This window comes from Camelina sativa, chromosome 20 (assembly GCF_030686135.1).
Source record: "Camelina sativa cultivar CO46 ecotype springtype chromosome 20, ASM3068613v1".
NCBI classification, from domain to species: domain Eukaryota; kingdom Viridiplantae; phylum Streptophyta; class Magnoliopsida; order Brassicales; family Brassicaceae; genus Camelina; species Camelina sativa.
Window position 1 is genome coordinate 13,831,535 of NC_141899.1, and position 17,120 is coordinate 13,848,654.

Consider the following 17,120-nt stretch of genomic DNA (forward strand, 5'->3'; position numbering starts at 1 on the left):
GTGTGGTGTGCAAAGGAGGAATGGAGGATATTATCCATATCTTGAGGGATTGCCCGGCAATGGAGGGGGTCTGGCGTAGGTTGGTGCCTGCGAGGAATCATGCAAGGTTCTTTACGCAGTCACTGCTTGAGTGGTTATATGCGAACTTACATGGGGAGTCTCGTGTTTTTGGTCTGCCCTGGTCGACGTTATTTGGAGTAGCAGTCTGGTGGGGGTGGAAATGGAGATGTGGTAATGTGTTTGGTACAAATGGTAAGTGTCGAGATAGGGTTCAATTTCTTAAGGACCTAGATAAATAAGTGGATGAGGCTAACTCGACTTCAAGGAACCAAAGCGTTGGTACTGAGTGAGTGGAACGTATGGTTGCTTGGGTTGCTCCACGGGGTGGTTGGTTGAAATTTAACACGGACGGTGCATCACGGGGAAACCCGGGACTGGCTGCGGCTGGGGGAGTTATGCGGGATGAGGATGGTAGGTGGACTTGTGGTTTTGCTTTGAACATTGGGATATGCTCAGCTACCTTAGCGGAGTTGTGGGGCGTGTATTATGGTTTGTGGATTGCATGGTCAAGGCAGATCAGACGGCTGGAGTTGGAAGTGGATTCTAAAGCGGTGGTGGATTTTCTTGTGACAGGGATTAGCGAGGCTCATCCCCTGTCATTCCTGGTACGCTTGTGCCATGGCTTGCTCTCACGGGAGTGGACTGTCCGCGTTTTTCACACGTATAGGGAGGCTAATCGTCTTGCTGATGGATTAGCAAACTATGCCTTTTCTTTGCAGTTGGGTTTTCATTCGTTTGATTCTGTACCAAGTGGGGTTGATTCAATTCTTTTGGTCGATGTCCGGGGGGTTGCAGCTCCTCGTCGAATTTGTATTTGAAGTTTAAGTTGAATAAATAAAGGGGCCTTGCCCCTCTCCCATACCAAAAAAAAATAAGAGGTTTTAGAAATTTTGGAGAGAGTTAGTACATTATTTAAGAAACTCATCAAATTAAATAATAATAGTTCTATGATTTTCATTTCTAAGAAACTTATATCAAGATCCATGGATGGAGATGCCCTTACTTTCTTCTCACTAAAATCCTTAATAATAATTTTACATTATATTTTGCTTCGGGTAAAAATATTTCTGGATACAGCACAGCTAATACATTGTTTGGCTCAACATATGTGCATATGTTCAATTACTTCGGCCAGCACCCGATTTAAAAAACACACAGTAGAGAGAATGACCTCACCACATCACGGCTTTTAAAACAGTGCGTTTTACTCTGGTGGCGATCAAAAAGGTGATTTAGGGTTTTTGCTTCTTGTGCAAGTACTGATGCCGCCGGGGGTTTCTCCGCCGGGGGTTTCTCCGCTGGGGGCGGTTGGTAGTTTGAATGAGGATCGACTGGTGAGGGTTAATGATCTTGAGGAAGGGGAGGTTGTAGCGGGAGTTGGGATAGAGAAGGCTGTTTCACACACTGAGGCGAAGCGTTCATGGGTTTCCATGGTTAAAAGTCCTGGGGAAATGTCTAAGGTTGATCTGGCTATCGAGGAGATTGATGGTATGCCGGCAATTCGACTAGCAAATAAGGTTTTTGAAGAGGCACATCCTTTATGGGAAGATTTTCTTATAGGGAGATTCCTTGCTAAGGCTCCTGTTGTTGGGGGGATACATGCTTTAGTGAATAATATCTGGACTCTTGGGGACAAAGCGATGAAGATTGATGTTTTTGTGGTAGATAACACGATGGTGCGATTTCAAATCACGGATGAGCGTACGAGATCTTGCGTTTTGCGGAGAGGTATGTGGAATCTCTGCGGTGTTCCAGTTGTTTTATCTAAGTGGAGTCCTGTTGCAGAGATGGACCAGGAAGAGCTTAAAACTATTCCTCTCTGGATCATAGTTAAAAATGTTCCGCCGAAATATTTTTCTTGGGAGGTTCTGAGTGCTATCACGAGTCCTCTAGGTACTCCAAAAAAGTTACATCTGGACACAGAGTCCTGCAAATCGTTTGATGAAGCAAAGGTCCTAGTAGAAGTGGATTTAACCAAGAGTTTGCCAAGCAAATTTTCTTTTAAATCTGAAAGAGGTGGTGACATAATCGTGGAATTTGTTTACCCGTGGCTACCAGCGAAATGCACTCTTTGCTCTAAGTGGGGTCATCTACACACAGCCTACATTACGAAGAACGCACTGGTCGTTCCAAGCGTTGGAACCACATAAACTGCAACAACAATACTAACCACACAGACAAAGGAAACTGTTGGACTCGAGTCTGATTCTCCAGCGACTTTGGAGATTGTAGCAAATAAGGATGCCATAGTGGCTACTTTGGCTGAAGAGGACACATTTGGAACAACACAGGGGGATGATAAGGATCCTGGATGGACTACTCCAATGAAAGAAGTTTTAAGTCCAGTGAAGCAGGGTTTATGATAGACTGGTTTTCACCTAGGGTATCAATTCCCTATGCAGTTGTAGTACAAAGGATTATCAATCCAAATGGTTGTTATGCTAACAGATAGGATACAATCAGAATCAAGCAAGTCAAGCCAAGCAATAAGGGGGTTTGGTTCTAACAATCCTAATATAAACAAAGTAAAAGAATATAAACAAGTAAACCACACGACCTAAGCACTCGATGCAAGCAATCGAGTACAGGATCGAGTGGGGTGATCGAGTATGCAGATGAACTATGAACAGCTTGAGGTATTACTCGATGCAGGTTATCGTGTACCTGATCGGGTAAGTGGTCGAGTAAGTAAGGAAAATGCAAAGAATGAAATACGAAAGTTCCTAAGGATGGGGGTAATCGAATCCTAAGTGTTCTAGACCAATACGGATGCCTTACATGCCTCAAGCAATTATTTCCTAGACAATGAACCTCTAAAACCTTGTCACCACACTGTCGCACTAGTAACAATCAACCTTGAACATACTACCACACTGTCGCACTAGCAATATGAACAAGCAGGCATTAAGAACAATTCATTTTTGTCAATATACTTAGACTTATCTGATTTTGTCACTCAAAGTTAACTATAACTCTAGCATTGACCTAATCAAGCATTTTATCTACTCCTTTCGGCCTGTAGCATTATAAACGCCCTAGATCTAGTCTCAACCTGTCGGTCTGTTGACCGCATTAAGAACATCAACCTAGAAGGAAATTTATTTATCATAACAATCAACTAAAACATCCTAACCGATCAAGAACACCTAATCATCTATCCCATCCCTAGAAACTTTGCTACACTACTCGGACATAGAAACAAATGATAAAGCCATAGAAATAAACGAAAATGACATTATTAAAAAGATAGAGTACAGTAGAAAAGAGTAGGGATAAAAGATCTATTAAAAACTACAAATTAAAAGTACAAAAACAAGAAAAAATGTTGAGTCGCTCAGTTCTCTCACAGAAGCTCTCGCTCTCTGGTTTGAGGGTCTGCGGCGTGCTCGTTTGCGAGCTAGGGAAAGAGGGGGTTTATATATGGAAACCCATTTGACCTAGCTTCCCAGACCTGCCCGATGGTCTACTCGATGGGGTACACGAGGCTTGAGTCGGGTAACTCCTCGGGTGGATCTTCGGGTTGCTCTGAGCGCTCTTGGACCCTCTTCGATCGTGTTGGGGTTCGGACTTGTTCTTGTAGCTCGATGGCTCCTTCGGGTACATGCTCGAGTTGTCCTTGTTTTTCCCCATTTTTGGCTCTTTAGCACCTGTTTTCATCCAATATATGCAAATGCAGAAATGCAATACCCTAAATGCTCTAAAACTTGATTCCTACAGTAAATGGTCTAAAAATGCTAAGTTAGAGGTATGAACAATGCAAAATATGGACAAAAAAGGATGCTAAAAACATGTAAATTAGAGTGTTATCAGACCCCCAAACTTAAATCTTGCTAGTCCTCTAGCAAGTAAGTAGGAAGGTACGGTTTGAAAGTGGAGACTCATAACCTTAAGATGCTAACCGAAGGATGCAAGCTATAGTCTTTAAAGATAGTTTAATGGTGCTAAGATCAATCAACATACTTACAAATATTTTTCTATGCTTATTGCCATGCATCGATCTAGCTCAACCTCCAACTAAAGATAAAGAACATCTCTTTCACATTCAGTTAAGTGTTTAGCGAATTCTTGCAAATGGAAGGTGAATCAAGCTCAATCGGTTTCAAGGGTAAGGCTTTTTGGTAAGGTGGTTTCAAACAAATTCTTTAGATGGTTTTTCTCTCAAAAAGTGGAATGCTAGACAGTCGTGAAAACTATCTAAGACTGAGAACAATTTGGGCATACAAAGCTTAACTCTTGATGATCTACCCTTTTCTCATACATTCATCATATATTTTTTTATTTAAACCTCCTAGAATTTAACTACCCACACCCTTGATTTTAACTCTTTTTTTTTTTACTCCCTAAGGTTTAGACTTTTAGACTTTAAACTTCTAGCTCTTACTCTTTTTTTTTTCTTTTTTCTTTTTTTTTTTTTTCATTGCTAACTCCTAATATTCATATATTATTTTCTTTCTTTCTAGGAGACTATAGCAAAAAACTTTTTCTCTTTTTTTTTATACGTAAAGACTTAGAGCTAATTAATTCTAACCTTAGGGACCTTTTTTTTTTTTTCTTTCTTTTCTTCTCTTTTTTTTATTCCACAACCCAACCCCAAATAAACATTCTAACCACCTATCTTTCAAAACCGAATCTATTAGCTAGTTCAAATCTAACTTAGCTAAATCAAGAGGCAGTTCTTTGTCGTTCTCAATACTCTCAAGGTTTCACAACCTATAGCACAATGAAAAAGGCCTCACTCAACAATTCACAACAAGGTTTGAAAGAAAGGTTTGGGTTCAAGGGTAGGACAAATGAATTGGGTTAAACGAAAAGATTGGTAAAAATGTGGAGTGCTAACCCGAGTTTAGAGTTACCATAAGCAAGTATTCAAGTTCCATAAGCAAGACAATTAGAGTTCAAATTAAATCCAATAATATAGAGATGTTCTAATGTTCAAGCAAGTGGAGGAAGCATTCAATCGACACAAAGGGTCTAAGCAAAGATTTTTCATTTTTTTCCAAAGATTGATCTAGCAACAATGAACTGTGACTAAGGGCTATAGCTTCAATCCTAAGGTTTGATTTTAAACAAGGTGGTTTTAATTATTGTCCCCTAAGATGCATATGCAACAATCCTATATGAAGCACACTAGACTCAATCCTAATATGCAAATGCAACTACATGAACACTCTTTTTTTTTTTTTTTGTAAATTTTTCAAATTTTTTGGGGTTTTTAATGCACATAGATGCAGACTCAAATGAATAAAACTAACATGCAAAAATTTGAAATAACAAAAATAAGAAAATAAAACACAATGTTAAATACATTCTAGGACCCTCCCCCAAACTTAAATTACACAGTCCCTGTGTAAATAAAAGTTGGAAAAGAATCCAAGAGGCACACAAAATAAGATGAAACTAAATGCAATGTTATATACAAGTGTTGGATGAAATTGGTACCTCATGGGTTGGTGAAGAAGGAGGTTGCAGCAGCCTCCATGCTTGCCAACGTATAGCCAGGGTCGTCTCCGGCTTCAGCAGGTGCCGGTGTTTGCTCGTCAGAGAGCTCAGATATGCGTACAGACGACTTGCTCGGACCAGCATAGGTGTTGATCGAGGGTGGGATCGCGTAGCTCATCGGGTAGGGCATCGGGTAGTAGGATGGAAATGGCGGAAGAGGCCTAGAATGATCACCGGTGTATCCACTCGCAGGGTGCATCGAGTACGGCATCGTATATGGCATTTGGTACGGAGGAGGAAAAATTCCAGCATAATCACCCGATTGGGTGCTCGATGGGTGCATCGGATAGTGCATCGTGTACCCCATCGGATTGGGTGTCAGGTAAGCGTCAGAGTGGCTTTTCCTCGATGCTTCTGGTTGGGTGAGGTCTTTCTCAGTTCAGGGCTCGTACGATGATGCTCTTTGAGGTTTCGGAGGTAGCAGTCCTCGAGTTCATCCTAGTGGTCCGCTTCTTCTCATCCATGTAGGTGCTTGTGCCGAGGTAGGAGCTGAGGCACAGCTTGCCTTGTCTTGCAACTCCTTGATCTGTCCTCCCATTACCTTCACTGAACCGGCAAGATCCTTCACCTTTTTCACCAGGAACTTGTTCATCTTCTTCAGCCAGCCAATTCTCTTGTGAGCTTCCCTCACTCAAAATCAAACTCCTCCGAGCATGCGTACTCCTCAAAATCAAACTCCTCCGAGCTATCTCCTTTTCTCTGCCCGGTCTCTTCTCTCTTCTCAGCCTCGGACTCCTCCTCCGGGTTGTACAGCTCTTCCAACGGTGGTGCAAAGTCAATGTTGTGTCCTAACCGAACCTTGGTGTACACGACATTGGGTAAAACCATTTGAGCAGCTCCGGCGGTTGGATGGACAAACTTGAACAATGCCATGTCATTAGGCCTCTCATAGGCCAAGAATCTCGCCAGCACGAGGTAGTCCGCATCCAGCCACCTTGGTTCGTGGACAATTCCTTTTAAGGGCACATCGCATGCCACTAAGATTGGTGTAACTAGTCCCCCAATAGAGATCTCTCTGCCTCCTTCTCTTCTTTTCACAGCGCACGATTTCAGGTACAGGAATTGATCGAGTAGCACGAACAACATACTAGTATCAGCTATGTCTCCTACTAGCGGTGTTCCATCCCTAGCACTATCCAAAACTCCACACAATGCGACATCCAATAACTGAAGCTCGTGGTCGTTCACATTCCCAGTCTCTTTTCTAGCAAAAAGAGTGCATGCGAGGGACTTGTGAAAATACCTCAAAACAGGGCTCCTTATTTGAGCAGATTTGGAGCTGGTGGACTTGTAGGGGTGCTTGTCTCCTATTGTCAGCCATAGGGACCTCATCTATTCCTTGCTGACCTCCATACCATCCCCACTACCAGCCTTGAAGCCATACAGCGTCTCCATCTCCTTGAAAGTCAGCCGGTATTCCGTATTCCGAACGGAGAAGGTGATGAACCCGATCCCCCCATCGGGTAGTAGGGTCGGGTGATCCTCGAAATAGTGTAGCTTCAGGGTTGAAAGGAATTGGACCGTCTCCTCTTCATAAGCTTCTAGATGGGATCGCATCATATTGCCCAGGTGGCACATATCGAACAAAAACTCAACGTTTCTAGCGATGCCCAATTGCTTCATTGTCTCACGGTGAGGGTATCAGGTACCAACGAAGCTCATCTTCCGGAAGACCTTGAATAATCTAGCCGGAGTGTCTACTTCCTTTTGCTTCAGCCACCGCGAGGCTTGGCGGGTTCTCTCTCTCTGCTCCTCTTCTCTTTCTCTTTCCTCCTCCTCGGCGTGTTGATCTTCTTCAACCACTGCTCTCTCAACCACCTTCTCAGCCTTCTCCGAAGCCGGTCTCTTACCCCTTGCAATTTCGGCTCTACTCCTTGATCGAGAGGTTTGGATCTCACCTTGTTCTTCTCCTCCAGCATCAGAGTCGACCTCCATAGGGTCGCCTAAGCGTCTTTTCGGACGTAGACAGGTCCCTACGTCGAGGAGAACGGCGGATAGCACTCGCCATTGGACGGTGAGCGAACTCGGGGGCTTACTCAATCGGTTACTCGAGAATCAGGTCGGGTGGTGGATCGAGTTGTGCATCGGGTTGGGGAGGCTAAACGTCCCACCTAACGGTCGGGAATGTGGAACGTTTCCTCTTCCTTGGGGTTGTTGAACTTTGGCGGTGTCTCCTCCGGTTGTAGCAGCGGCGGAGGTAGATCTTCTTCCCTTCCTTTGGTAGGTTCTAGCGGTTGGCTCCATGTCGATTCCTTGAGAAGAAAAAGAAAAGCTAGTTCTTGGGATTAATAGGGTTAGTCTCCAAAGAAAATCGAATGAGCTTGGAATCGAGAGAGAAGAATAGAAGCTTATGTGAATTGAAAAGCTTAAGAGAATGAGGGAGACTTATCGGTGATGAAGAGGGAGAAGGGGTCGACCTCCTTAAATAGGCTAGGGTTTCGGTTGGTGGGCTTCACCGAGAGTGGGCTTCCTTGCGAAATTCGGACTCCACTCTCTACCCGAGTGAAGACACGATCAGGCGCATCGAGTACGGTATCGGGTTGACCCTCGGGTTTACCAATTCCCTCTTCCCAATTTTCTATATTTTTTTTTTCTTCTTTTTTTTTTTTTTTTAAATTGCAAAATAGGAAAATGAAATAAAAGTAAATAAAGCTAGTAGACTAAAAAATTAAAAGATACTTTTGGGACTTCGTCCCAAGTGAGCTTGTTTAAAGTCACTAAGCTTGACTCTTCATGCTCCTTAAGCATGGGATCCATGTGGAAGAGGTTCTGGAATCCTCTCCACTTCAGTAGGTTGGTTCAAAAGATCTCCCAGATTTTGTCCAGGTTCCATGGCAAATGTGGTGTTGACCTCTTCAAGATGTAGCATTTTTCTTTGTTTGGTCATGGTGGAAAAAACCTGACCATTTATGGTTGGCCTTTTAAACCCTTTCTTTACCTCAAACTCCATCTTGAGGTGTTCACCATGTTCTATCCTGATCTTGCCTCGTTTCACTTCGATGACCGCACCAACTGTTGCCAAGAATGGTCTTCCTAAAATCAGTGGATCATCCGGTTCCTTATCCATATCCAGGATCATGAAGTCGGTAGGCACTTCCAGTCTCCCAATCCTTAGGGGCATATTTTCCAAAATGCCTATCGGATGTCTTACCGTTCTATCAGCTAGAACCAGATACTGCTTACTTGGTTTGAAGTCGGTGAATCCCAGCTTGTTAGCAACTGAAAGCGGCATAATGCTGACTGAAGCTCCAAGATCACACAAGCAGCTCTTGAAAATCCGAAATCCTATTGAACATGGCAATGTGAAAGAGCCAGGATCTTCAAGTTTTTCCTCAATTCTTACCTCGGGATCCAAACAAATTCCACTTCTCAGAATTTCAAATCCGATCTCCTTGACAGCCTCCTTAACCTCATCCTCCAATCTAGCTGCTTCCTTTGCAGCTTCCTGCTGAAACTCATGTGGGAGCAAAAGCTTAGGTGGTGGAGCTTTGCGCTTAGCCATTCGCTCTGCAAGCGCCTCCAACTAGATGTCAAGTGCAGCACTGAACCTTTCCTCTAACTCCCCTCCTACCAGTGCAGGTGGTTGAGGCTGATCTCCTTTCTCAACATCTACTCGATGCATCATCCGATCAACACCATCGTGTAGGTCATCGGGTTCCACTTCGGGTTGTTCTTCAGTTTGTGATTCTCGAACCAGTGCTCGATCATCAACTCGATCAGTCTCTTCGGGTGAAGGCTCGGGTTCATACTCGGATATAGAGTATTTCGCCTCATTCTTCATTGGGTCATCCACATCCTCCTCATCTTGATCATCACTGTCCCCAGTGAGGTAGTCCTTGTAGTCATCATCCACGAAAATGGCTTGAGCAGTCGCATAATCTTTGGGGTTTTGAACAGCTTTACCCGGCAGTTGATTTATCTTTGGTGCAGGTTGGTTGTTGTGGTGGCCTTCCAAGTATCGAACTTTTGTGTTGAGTGATTCGTACTTGGCATTGAGGTCATTGTATCCTGAGTCGATCTTGTTGCTCATTTCCGCGAATCGTTTCGCGATGTCCATAGAAGCTGTAGCCTGTTGCTAAATCATTTGCTGAATAAGACCTTGTAACTCGGCTTCTTGTGACTGGTTCTGTGGACCTTGGTGTTGTTGGAATCCTGGTGGTTGGTTGTAGGTTCCTTGGTATGGTTGCTTAGGCGCATAGCCTTGGTTGTAAAGGCTTATGTTGGGTCTGATTCCCTTGAACTGCAGATGGGTAAGTTTGGTCTTGAGGATTTGCAACATTCGGGTTTTGATAAGATAAATTTGGGTTCGGCTTGAAGTTGTTGTACCCCCTGTTGTACCCTCCTTGGTTGTTGATGTAGTTAACATCCTCTAGCTGCATAGTCTCCCCATCTTGCTGTTGAAACTGCTCTTCCTCTGATATAGCATGGACATGCTTCTGCTGGTTGAGGAGCTGATCGAGCTTGTCATTGAGGGCTTTCATGTCCCTCTTGTACTTGGCATCTTCCTCTCCTGTAGATTGCACAGAGCGATCATATTCCTCATTGTAGTTGCCATCAGACTGAGCCAAGTTCTCAACTAGGTCCCAACCTTCATCAACATCCTTGTTGAGGAAGTTACCATTGCTTGCGGTGTCCAGCAACATCCGTATCTTGGGGACCACTCCTCGGTATAGTGTGCTCAGCAATGAAGCATTACTGAAGCCGTGATGTGGACATCGAGTTGTGTACCCCTTGAAACGTTCCCAAGCTTCATTGAACGTTTCATTGTTCTTCTGTACAAAGCTGGAAATTTCATTTCGCAGCCTTGCGGTTCTGGAGTTTGAGAAGAATTTGGCCAGGAATGCCTTCTTGCACGCTTCCCAAGTGGTGATGGACTCCTTAGGGAGCGATTTCTCCCAAATGTGTGCTTTATCTCCCAAAGAGAATGGGAAAAGCCTTAGCTTGAATCCATCTTCACTGACTCCATTTATCGTAGTTAGGCTACAGAGCCTATCAAATTCATCCAGATGATCCAATGGGTCCTCCATTGGTAGTCCATGAAATTTGTTGCTATGTATCATCTGGATGAGACTACTCTTGATCTCGAAATTGTTGTTCTACACAGCTGGTGGCACAATGCCATTCCTCTGAGTGTGAGTAGTCGGAGCATCTCCTGCTCCTATGGTTGTCCTTGCTTGAGGAGCTGGTGGACCGTTCTCATTATTCATCGTCTCCTCAATGGTTTCTAGTTCCGGTTGAACTTGTTGTACTCTAAGGAGCCGAGGTCTGTCGATGTTGTCGATGAAAGGACTCAGGTTCTGGCTACCTCTGGATTGCGTTTGCATGCACAGGCAAGTATCCGAGTGTGTACTCGAGGATCAACTCGATAAGTTGATCGAGTGACGGGTCGGGTGGGTCCTCGGGTTGTACCTGAGATTCAAAACAAACAAAGGCGAAGCAAACAAGTCAGTATCCGAAGCAGATATAAACAAACGAACTTGATCTAGCAAGTCCTGAAATCCTAAACGTAGCAAATAGAAACAACCAAATGGCAACGGCGCCAAATTGATAGACTGGTTTTCACCTTGGGTATCAATTCCCTATGCAGTTGTAGTACAAAGGGTTATCAATCCAAATGGTTGTTATGCTAACATATAGGATGCAATCAGAATCAAGCAAGTCAAGCCAAGCAATAAGGGGGTTTGGTTCTAACAATCCTAATATAAACAAAGTAAAAGAATATAAACAAGTAAACCACACGACCTAAGCACTCGATGCAAGCAATCGAGTACAAGATCGAGTGGGGTGATCGAGTATGCAGATGAACTATGAACAGCTCGAGATATTACTCGATGCAGGTTATCGTGTACCTGATCGGGTAAGTGGTCGAATAAGTAAGGAAAATGCAAAGAATGAAATACGAAAGTTCCTAAGGATGGGGGTAATCGAATCCTAAGTGTACTAGACCAATACGGATGCCTTACATGCCTCAAGCAATTATTTCCTAGACAATGAACCTCTAAAACCTTGTCACCACACTGTCGCACTAGTAACAATCAACTTTGAACATACTACCACACTGTCGCACTAGCAATATGAACAAGCAGGCATTAAGAACAATTCATTTTTGTCAATATACTTAGACTTATCTGATTTTGTCACTCAAAGTTAAGTATACCTCTAGCATTGACCTAATCAAGCATTTTATCTACTCCTTTCAGCCTGTAGCATTATAAACGCCCTAGATCTAGTCTCAACCTGTCGGTCTGTTGACCGCATTAAGAACATCAACCTAGAAGGAAATTTACTTATCATAACAATCAACTAAAACATCATAACCGATCAAGAACACCTAATCATCTATCCCATCCCTAGAAACTTTGCTACACTACTCGGACATAGAAACGAATGATAAAGCCATAGAAATAAACGAAAATGACATTATTAAAAAGATAGAGTAGAGTAGAAAAGAGTAGGGATAAAAGATCTATGAAAAACTACAAATTAAAAGTACAAAAACAAGAAAAAATGTTGAGTCGCTCAGTTCTCTCAAAGAAGCTCTCGCTCTCTGGTTTGAGGGTCTGCGGCGTACTCGTTTGCGAGCTAGGGAAAGAGGGGGTTTATATATGGAAACCCATTTGACCTAGCTTCCCAGACCTGCCTGATGGTCTACTCGATGGGGTACACGAGGCTTGAGTCGGGTAACTCCTCGGGTGGATCTTCGGGTTGCTCTGAGCGCTCTTGGACCCTCTTCGATCGTGTTGGGGTTCGGACTTGTTCTTGTAGCTCGATGGCTCCTTCGGGTACATGCTCAAGTTGTCCTTGTTTTTCCCCATTTTTGGCTCTTTAGCACCTGTTTTTATCCAATATATGCAAATGCAGAAATGCAATACCCTAAATGCTCTAAAACTTGATTCCTACAGTAAATGGTCTAAAAATGCTAAGTTAGAGGTATGAACAATGCAAAATATGGACAAAAAAGGATGCTAAAAACATGTAAATTAGAGTGTTATCAGTTTACGTTCAGTGGAGTGTTCAAGCATTTCCAATTCTTTCTCTTTCTTAGTGATAAAGGGGAGAATCGGGAGGATTTGGACACCATAGGAGCGGAGTCAAGTAGTAATGCGATCACTGATTCTGTTGCTGAAGACAATGAGACTGTAGAGGATGTCAGGTTACCCGAGTCTGACATTAAACATACAGAGGAGCAGAATATTCATGAGGGTAATGCAACTGAGCGTTCTGACTCTGGTCTATCGCTCCGGCCATCTTTGCCACGCGCTTATAAGTAGGTGCACAAGTTTTTATCAACAACGGATTCTCAGAGTGGTAGGATTCAGGCTCCTAGCACTCTAAAGCCACGTCTCCCTCCAAAACAATTTTAATGTCTGGGTTCTTTTAGAACATTCGGGGTTTCAACAAGAAGGAAAAGCAGAGGGTTGTAAAAGATTGGATGAGTCAGTGTAAGTTTGATTTTGGTTGTTTGATTGAAACGAAGGTCAAAGAACGACGGGCTGACAGAATAGTGAGATCTGTTTTTGCAGACTGGTCTATTCTTTCAAACTATGATGAACATCGATTAGGCCAACTTTGGGTCGTATGGAGAAATAATGTCAGGGTGACCCTGGTTTACAAAACATCACAACTGATCACATGTTCTATCTACATAGAGGGGATGGAGGAGTTATTTGTCTCTCTTATTTATGCTTCTAACCTCTCAACTGAGAGGCAATCGCTTTGGACTGATTTACGACACCATCAGGATTCTCCTTTGTTCAAAGACAAGGCTTGGCTCCTCTGCGGTGACTTTAATGAAATCTTGGATAGTGATGATCATTCTTTGAATGCCTCTTCTCCTTTCTGGACGTCTGGTATGAGGGATTTTTAGGCCTTGGCTCAATATTGTGACCTCTCTGATATGCCCTATCATGGTCAGCGGTTCACATGGTGTAATAAGAGGCAGGATGGGGTTATCTGCAAGAAATTAGATCGAGTGCTTATTAACAAGCATTGGTTTCAGCATTTTGCTTGGTCTTACTCTGTGTTTGAGCCGTGAAGATGTTCGGACCACCTTAGATGCATGTTTTATCTCTCTACGGTGGAGTCAAATATAAAGAAACCTTTTAAATTCATCAACGCGAGAACAACTCATCCGGATTATCACAAAGACTTAGAATAGCAATGGCGTACCTCACCATCATTGTTTCATTCTACTTCCGCAATGCATAGGTTTTCTAAGAAGCATGGTGATAAGCATAGAAAAATATTTGGAAGATGTTGATTGATCTTAGCACCGTTAAACTCTTTTTAAGGACTATAGCTTGAATCCTTCGCATATGCTAAAAGGTTATGAGTCCCCATTTTTAAACCTCATCTTCCTACTTCCTTGCTAGAGGACTAGCAAGATATAAGTTTGGGGGGTGTGATAACTCTCTAATTTACATGTTTTAGACACCCTTTTTGTCTATATTTTGCATTATATATACCCTAACCGTAGCATTTTTAGGTCCTTAACTGTAGGAATTTGCATTTAGGCCATTTAGGGTGCTGCATTGTTGCATTTGTGCATTTTAGATGAAAACAGGTGCTTTATAGATTGCGCAAGAGGAACAGTCCGTACCTTAACCCGATCAAAGAGGATCTAAGAGCGGGAAGAACAACCCGAAGACTCATCCGAGGAACTACCCGACTTGATCCTCGTGCACCGTATCGAGCAGACCCTCGGGCAGGACTGAGCAGCTAGGTTATAAGGGTTTCCATATATAAACCCCCTCTTCCTCCACTCGCCCTAGCATGCCGCAGACACTCAGAACAGAGAGCGAGAGCTTCTGAGCGAGATTGAGCGACTCAAACACTTTTTCCACTTTGTTAGGATTCGATTTTGTTTCTTTAGCTATTCTTTCTAGTTTTCGATTCTATACTCTTCTACTTTTTTCTTGTTTTCAATACAATGCAATTTTCATTCATTTGTGTTTTTATGCTTTCTACCATGAGATCTGAGTAGTGAAATAAAGTTTCTGGGGATGGGATAGACAAATATGTGTTCTTGACCGGTTAGGATGCCTTAGCTTGATTGTTTATTTTATATAAATTTCTTTCTAGATTGGTGTTCTTAATGCTATTTTCAGACCGAGAGGTTGAGGCTAGATCTAGGGTGTTTTGCCACCGAGAGATGTTGTTGAAATGCTTAAATCAATCAATGCATGTGATTTACTCACTTAGCCTAAGAGATTAGATGTGTAAGGAGTTTATTGACAATTATGAATCTGTTTGTAATGCATGTTTGGTCATGTTTCTCCAACGAGAGTTGGGAATATTTGCTTGAGGCATGTAGGGCATCTCAAATTGGTCAGGAACACTTATGAGTCAATTACTCCATCCTTAGGAGCTTTCTTATCTTGATTGTTTAGTTTCATTTTATAACTCGATCCCTTACCCAAACTGGTACTCGATCACCAGCTTCGTGTATACCTTCGAGTTGTTCATCGTTGTGTTCTTGATTATTTCTTTCATCAGATCATCCACTCGATCCGGTACTCGAATGCTTGCATCGAGTGCTTAGGTCGTGTGGTTCTTGTTTTATTGTCTTTTTCTTTCTTCTAGGTTGTTATATAAAACCCCTATTATTGTTTGGCTTGACTTGCTCTGTTCTGATCATATCTTATCTGCTAGCATAACAACCATTTGGATTGATAACCCTTTGTACTACAACTGCATAGGGAATTGATACCCTGGGTGAAAATCCTGTTATCAATTTGGCGCCATTGCCATTTGGTTGAATTTTGTTTGCTACGTTTAAGATTTCAGCACTTGCTAGATCAAGTTCTTTTTTATACATCTATTTGGAACTGACTTGTTTACTTTCATATTTGTTTGTTTTGCATTTCAGGTACAACCCGAGTACCTGCCCGACCCGTCACTCGATCACCTGGATCGGGTCGACCTTTGTTTACTCACTCGGTCAACTGATTGTGCATGCAAACATGATCAAAGGGTAGCCAACACATGAGTCCATTCATAGACAACATCTACAGACCACAATTACTCCGTCAGCAACAAGTACCGCAACCAACAACAATTTAGGAGGTCATGAATAATCAGAATGGACCACCAGCTCCTCAAGAGAGGACCAATATTGGAGCAGGAGATGCTCCATCTACTCACACTCAAAGACATGGCATTGTGCCACCTGCTGTTGAAAACAACAACTTTGAGATCAAGAGTAGTCTCATCCAGATGATTCATAGCAACAAGTTTAATGGACTGCCAATGGAGGACCCATTGGACCATCTAGATGAGTTTGATAGGCTATGTAGCCTCACAAAGATAAATGGAGTTAGTAAAGATGGATTCAAACTCTGGCTTTTCCCATTTTCTCTGGGTAACAAAGCGCACATTTGAGAGAAATCACTTCCTAAGGAGTCTATTACCACATGGGAAGCATGCAAAAAGGCGTTTCTTGCCAAATTCTTCTCCAACTCCAGAACTGCAAGGCTGCAAAATGACATCTCCATCTTTGTTCAGAAAATCAATGAGACGTTCAGTGAAGCTTGAGAACGTTTCAAGGGATACACAAGCAGATGCCCACATTATGGATTCAACAATGCTTCGTTGCTAAGTACACTTTACCGCGGTGTAGCCCCTAAGATAAGAATGTTGCTGGACACTGCTAGTAATGGTAATTTTCTCAACAAGGATGTTGATGAAGGTTGGGATCTCGTGGACAAGTTAGCTCAATCTGATGGGCACTACAATGAGGACTATGATCACACAATACAATCTTCTGGAGACGACGATGCCAAGTACAAGCGCGACATGAATGCACTCAATGACAAATTGGACAAACTTCTCAACCAGCAGCAACATGTCCATTCCATCTCAGAGGAAAACCAGTTCCAGCAACAAGATGGGGAGAGTACTCAGCTAGAGGATGTGAACTACATTAACAATCAAGAAGGTTACAATAAAGGGTAAAACAACTACAAACCAAACCCGAATCTCTCATACCGTAACCCGAATGTTGCAAATCCTAAAGACCAAATCTACCCATCCGCAGTTCAAGGCAACCAAAGCCAGCAAAAGCCTTTTGTCCAATACAATCAAGGCTATGCTCCTAAGCAGCAGTACACTGGCAACTACCACCAACCAATTGCACCACCTGGATTCCCACCACAGCAAGGATCACAGAACCAATCTTAAAAGGCTGACCTATGTGTACTAATTCAGCAGATGATACAAAGTCAGGCATCGGCAGCAATGGACAATACAAAACGATTCGCAGAGATGAGCAACAAGATCGATTATGGGTACAATGAACTGAATGCTAAGTATGATTCTCTCAATACTAAGTTGAGATACCTAAAGGGCCAACACAACACCCAACCAACTCCAAAACTCAACCAGCTTCCAGGTAAAGCTGTTCAGAACCCTAAAGACTATGCTACTGCCCAGGCCATCTTTCTTGAAGATGTTGATGACTACCTCAATGAGGATAGCGATGTTCAAGATGGGGAGGATATGGATCACAGTGGGATGTATGAGCACCAGTACTACGTATCGGAGTATGAACCCGATCCTTCACC

The 17,120-nt window shown here is 42.9% G+C and overlaps 2 non-coding genes across 2 annotated transcripts; one reads left to right on the forward strand and one right to left on the reverse strand.

Moving 5' to 3' along the window:
- The first annotated feature begins 10,257 nt into the window (after positions 1-10,257).
- On the forward strand, positions 10,258-10,364 carry LOC147918835 (small nucleolar RNA R71). The gene has a single exon (XR_015594179.1). It is a non-coding gene; the product is annotated as a small nucleolar RNA R71 (small nucleolar RNA).
- A 5,665-nt stretch (positions 10,365-16,029) lies between these two features.
- On the reverse strand, positions 16,030-16,136 carry LOC147918836 (small nucleolar RNA R71). Its single transcript, XR_015594278.1, has one exon. It is a non-coding gene; the product is annotated as a small nucleolar RNA R71 (small nucleolar RNA).
- Between the last annotated feature and the right edge of the window lie 984 nt (positions 16,137-17,120).